The sequence below is a fragment of the Coenobita brevimanus genome, chromosome 90 (assembly GCF_032717465.1).
Source record: "Coenobita brevimanus isolate Jiangsu-jjx chromosome 90, ASM3271746v2, whole genome shotgun sequence".
Lineage (NCBI taxonomy): Eukaryota > Metazoa > Arthropoda > Malacostraca > Decapoda > Coenobitidae > Coenobita > Coenobita brevimanus.
In genome coordinates, this window is record NC_137043.1 from 24,120,021 (window position 1) to 24,126,044 (window position 6,024).

Genomic DNA, 6,024 nt, shown 5'->3' on the forward strand with positions numbered 1-6,024 from the left:
AACACCACCTCTCCTCCTCTAAACCTCACCTTCTCTTCTCAACCGAGACTCAGCTGTCTGTGGCAACTGACAGCAGACCCTTTTCTGTATCCTCCTACTTTCTCTATACTCATTTCAAAGCCAAAGGTGGCTGTTGTGTATATGTATGCAACAACTTATCTTGGTCTCGTGTTCCTAAACTTGATTCTTCTGAATTCGCTACTCTCTGGCTACGGCTTTCCTGTCATTCTCTGACAAAATATATCGGTGCCGTTTACTTATCCCCTAATTCTACTGACTATAAAAAATTCTTTGACTATCTTACTTCTACGATGAAACACATTCTATCCATTTCTCCTTTCTCTGAAATCTCCATTCTGGGAGATTTCAATGTTCACCACCATCTTTGGCTCTCCTCTCCTTTCACTGATTCACCTGGTGAACAAACCTACATCTTTTCTGTCCTTAATGACCTAGAGCAGCTTGTACAGCACTCTACCTGTATCCCTGACTGCCTTGGAGAGAGCTCCAATATACTTGACCTCTTCCTTACAACTAATCCTTCTGCTTACACTGTTAATCTTTTCTCTCTGTTGGGCTCCTCCGATCACAACCTTATTACTTTAACCTGTCCTATCGCTCCAGTACAGCCTGTGGACCCTCCAAAGAAACGTCGACCGTGGCACTTTGGAGCTGCGGATTGGGAGGCCCTCAGACAGTACTTCATTGATTTTCCCTGGAATGATTATTGTGTCCATGGCCGGGAGCCATATGAGTGTACCTTGCGCATTACGGAGGTTATTCTCTCGGGCATGGAAGCATACAGTCCTTTCTCATATCCTTTAACTAATGCAAGAAGGCCGTGGTTTAATCACGCTTGTTCTAATGCTGTCCACAACAAGGAGAGGGCCTATAAAAGGTACCAGAGCCAACCCATCCCTGAATCAAATCTTTTTTATGTTTCTGCCTGGAATCGTGCTAAGTCTGTTCTTCGTTCTGCTAAAAATTATTTCATCTGTACTAAATGCTGTCAACTCTCCATCCCGAATTCTTTCCGCTCCTTCCGGCACCTTGCCAAAAACCTTTCTAACAACTTTACCTCATCATCCTCCCCTCTTTTCTACCCTGATGGCTCTGTGGCTATTTCTTGTACTGATAAAGCAGATCTCTTCACTCAGTTTTCTCCTCCAATTCCACCTTAGACGATTCCGGTGCTGTTCCTCCTTCCCCCCTCTGACTTCCTCATGGCTGACATTAAAATTTCTTCAGCTGATGTATTTTCTGCCATCACTGACCTCAATATTAACAAGGCATATGGGCCTGATGGTGTCCCTCCTGTTGTCCTCAAGAACTGTGCTTCTGTGCTTACACCCTGCCGAGGTAAACCATTTTGCTTTTGTCTTTCTACTTGTACCTTTCCTTCTTGCTGGAAGTTTGCTCTCATTCAGCCAGTCCCAAAGAACGGTGACCATTCCCAACCCTCTAACTATTGTCCAGTTGCTTTAACATCCTGTTTGTCAGAAAAAATTTAAAGCATCTTTCGTATCATAACATTCTTTCTGATTGTCAGTATGGCTCCACTGGCGATCTTCTCACCTATCTTTCAGACTCCTGGTCATCCTCCTTTCGGGACTTTGGCGAAAGCTTTGACATTGCACTTGATATCTCAAAGGCTTTCGATCGAGTCTGGCATGAATCTTTAATTTCCAAACTGCCCTCTTACGGTTTCTATCCTCCTATCTGTGCCTTCACTTAAAGCTCCCTTTCTGGTCGTTCTATAGCCGCTATTGTAGACAGCCATCGTTCTTCTAGATCTATCAACAGTGGTGTTCCTCAGGGTTTTGTCCCATGTCCTATCACCAACTCTCTCCCTTTTATTCATCAATGACCTTCTAAGCTGTACATTTAAATCTGTCCACTCGTATGCTGATGATTCCATCCTGCACCTTTCTATTCGGTTCCCACAACGTCCATCTCAGCAGTTACTTCAACAAATATGGGATGAGGCTATGGCACACGTATTGTCTGACTTGGCAACAAACAAGGGATGAGGCTATGACACACGTAATGTCTCACCTGGCTCGTATCTTTGAGGTAAAAATAATCTTGTTTTTAATGCATCAAAGACTCAGTTTTTACACCTGTCAACCCAACAAAATCTTCCACAGGAGTACCCACTAATGTTTAATAATATCCAGCTTAATCCTGCATCATCCTTGAACATGCTTGAGGTTTCATTCACTCGGGATTTATCTTGGAAAGATCATATTACATATCTTGTAAATTCTGCTTCCAAGAGATTAGGTTTGCTAAGCCGACTCCATACCTTCTTTACCCCTGCACAGTTTTTGACTTTATACACGGGTTTTATTCGCCCCTATGTAGAGTACAACTTTCATGTGTGGGGAGGCTCCCCACATATATCTCTTCTCAGTAGGGTGGAGTCAAAAGTTTTTCGTTTCAGTAACTCTCCTGCTCTTACTGGCTCCCTTCAACCTGTCTTTTCACCGTACTGTTGCCTCTTTATCTCTTTTCTATCACTACTTCCATGGTCGCTGCTCCTCTGAACTGTCTGCTTGCATCCCTCCACTTCTATGACGGGCGCGTAGCACCCGTCTAGTAACAAACTCTCATCCATTTTCTGTCCAGCTCTCTAATGCATGAGTTAACTGTTACTCCCAGTCCTTCATTTATGCAACTGGTCAACTCTGGAACTGTCTTCCTCTGTCTGTATTTCCTACTTCCTATGATCTCCTGTCTTTCAAACGCAGTGTGTCCAGGCATCTCGAAATGAACGGATCTTGAATTTGGCTCTCTTTTGTATTGTTTTTGTTTTTTTCTTGGAAAGAACTGTTTTGTGGGCTGCTAGCCTTTGGTTCCTTCTTCCTTGCATTAAAAAAAAAAAATCTATGACTCGTTTGGCGGTGGCTGAAGGGTGTGGCGTCCAATGGATGCCTCTGAAAGATTGTGACAACTTCTACTGCCTGAGGTGGATCCTGTTCTGGTGGTGAAGGTAAGTCAGCAGGTCATCCACCTCTTTAGGGTCCATGACGATATGGCCAGAAGGTGTATAGAGGTGGTCTCCTACCCTCGCCAGCATGGTAAAAATATGGTTGGGCATCCCGTTTTCTGCATTACAAGGAGCGAATTAAGGGGAAGCCTCACTGAGGCATCAGTATTAGTGTGGAGTTTGCCAGGGCGGTATGAAATATCAAAACTGAGCTCCTCCAAGGTTTCCTTCCATCGTACTAAGAGGGCGTCAGTAGGATAGTCTGGGACCCTAACTCTGTCAATATACTTTTCCTATTTCACTAGGAAGGCAAATGCCCCTATGATTACCACTCACTTCTTTTTCCCCTTTTCCTTTGTGCATGGGAGTAATTATACCTGACTTCCAATCCCCAGGGACTCTACCTTCCTCCCAGGCCAATCTGCAAATCTTCCACATCCATTCTACTACTATCTCTCCCCCGTGCATCAGCATTTCACCACACACTCCATAAATTCCTGGGGCTTCCCCATTTTGACTTTCTTCATTGCTTCCACAACTTTCATCCAACTGAATTCTTACTCTCTTCTCACATCCCTCCTTCTCCCAGCCATTCCCCAGCCACTTATACCCGCATTACTTTCATTCTCTATGTTCAACAATTCCTTAAAGTGTTCTATCCATCTGCTCACTTTTTCTCCCTTCTCCACTAGTAATCTACCATTTTTATCTTTCCCAACTAACTTCATTGCCACGCTGTCTAACTCTCTTTACCTCTTTCCAGAACATTTTCTTACACTCCCTCCACTTTACACTAAAATTCCTTCCAAATTCCTCATCCACTCTCCTCTTACTCTAACTAATCTTTTCACTTCTCGCTTCCTCTCTACATATAACTCTGTCTTCCGTCTCTCTTATTCATCCACGCTCCTGTTTCTGCTTTCTTCTTTTGTGTCACAGCCTGTCTCACTTTTATGCTCCTCTGATATCCTGAGTACTCTGTATATATTTTACAACTTATTTTCAATTATATTCAGTTCCTGGTTTCAGTGAAAGTGTCACGTTGTCATTTGTAAGGTGACAGTTAAAGCACTCAGCTATAAAATGCATAGAACAAATAACGTACCAAGATTTTAGTTGCTTGAAGTAGAACAGATTTCATCTTTTGGACGCTTCTATAGTCTCACCAATCTAAAACCAAGGTTTGGGTGGAGTCCAGCCGGGGATTTCCCGGCGTACAGCGTTGCCTTGTTTCCTATACTCTGATTGGCTAGTGGCTGACCTGACACCGTTAGAGTTCGTCCGCTCACACCTCGCCACCTGGCCTGACATGACTTCACCCACTTCTGTGTGTGTGTGTGTGTGTGTGTGTGTGTGTGTGTGTGTGTGTGTGTGTGTGTAAAGACAAACTAATTTAAGTTATAAATATAATTTAAGTTACCGGTGTATATATATAACAAAGTGAACAGTGGAAGCACGTGACAGAAGCTTAATCTCCCTCCAATGGATTAACTCCCAGTATGGGCCTGGATGTTGCCGCTCGTGAGTGTTTTAACTTATTTATTTCTATTAAGAAAATAGCGTATGTTCTACTGATTCCTTCAAATTATATTATAAACGTAATTGTTACAGTACTTACCCAGCTTAGAACTACCGTGAAAGTCGGTAAAAGTAACTACATTTTTTTCAGCACCATTGTAAAATATGTATGCCAGGTTTCTTTATTGATGTACAAGAGCCATATGCATTACAAGTTTACCTTCCTTTGATATGCTAGAATACTTACGTTTATATTGTATAGTATGTGTGTACCTATCTGTGATGCCTATTACATATATAACAGAATCTACTCATCGCTCGTTTAGGAAGTATGGCATGGCTGCACCCAGCGCCAGACCCCACCCAAACCTTGGTTTTAGATTGGTGAGACTATAGCCATTTTCTTGCAGTCTTAGTGTGTTGTGGAAAGCTATGAAAGGACACAACTTCTTTCTGTTTTTCCAGTTAACGTTGCATGACACAGCAGCACAGAACACCATCCCCAACGAAAGACATTAGGTAAACACTTATCAGAATACACCTGCACAGACTGACAGGAGTAGAAAAGGGGTGGAGCTAAATGACGTCACGCAGCTAGCCAATCAGGACACTGGATGCCAAGAATGACTATACAGTATATTGAATTATTTTTATATTTTATTCGGTGTCATTTTGAGTACCAGAAGTAAACATAAACTCTACTCTTTTATTTATTTATATTTTATTCGGTGTCATTATGAGTACCAGAAGTAAAACAAAAATTCTACTCTTTTATTTATTTATGCAAACGAATTGTTTCATACCATAAACAGCTTTCTGAAAACTCTACTCTGTATCCTTTACAACAATAAATATTATCAGTCCATATCACTGGGGATTTTTTTTTTTTTTTTTTTTTTTATCACAGTAGAGTTCAAGTGGAGTGGTGCTACCTCTCTCTACCTACAGTACCTTGGTAAATAAGTGATAGCTGGAAGAACTGACAGTGGGAGGACTGTCTGTATCCGGAACCACTTTTTATGTCTAACACCACCTCTCTCTCTCTCTCTCTCTCTCTCTCTCTCTCTCTCTCTCTCTCTCTCTCTCTCTCTCTCTCTTTGTGTGTGTGTGTGTGAGCAAAATGCTGTAAGTGTTCATTCGATTTTACCCATACTTGGTGGAAGTGTTGAGGGTTAGCCAGTGAACAAACCTGTTGTTTTTAAGAACACTTGGTCAGTTGGTCAAGGTCACATGGCAAGATAAAACCAATTTAGACCAAATTGGAGGGAAGGACTGAACATACAGTAAGAATGAAGTGATTCAATGTCGAGAACAGTACCATAAGTCAAATGTCAAGCTCACAGGCAAGTCGGAGTTCGACGTGTGTGTGTGTGTGTGTGTGTGTGTGTGTGTGTGTGTGTGTGTGTGTGTGTGTGTGTGTGTTAGCAGCATAATAGTTTTAATCCAATTTTAATCAAACTTGGTGGAATGGTTGAGGGTCAGTGAAGGAGTAAGCCAAGTGTTTTATAGGACTCAGA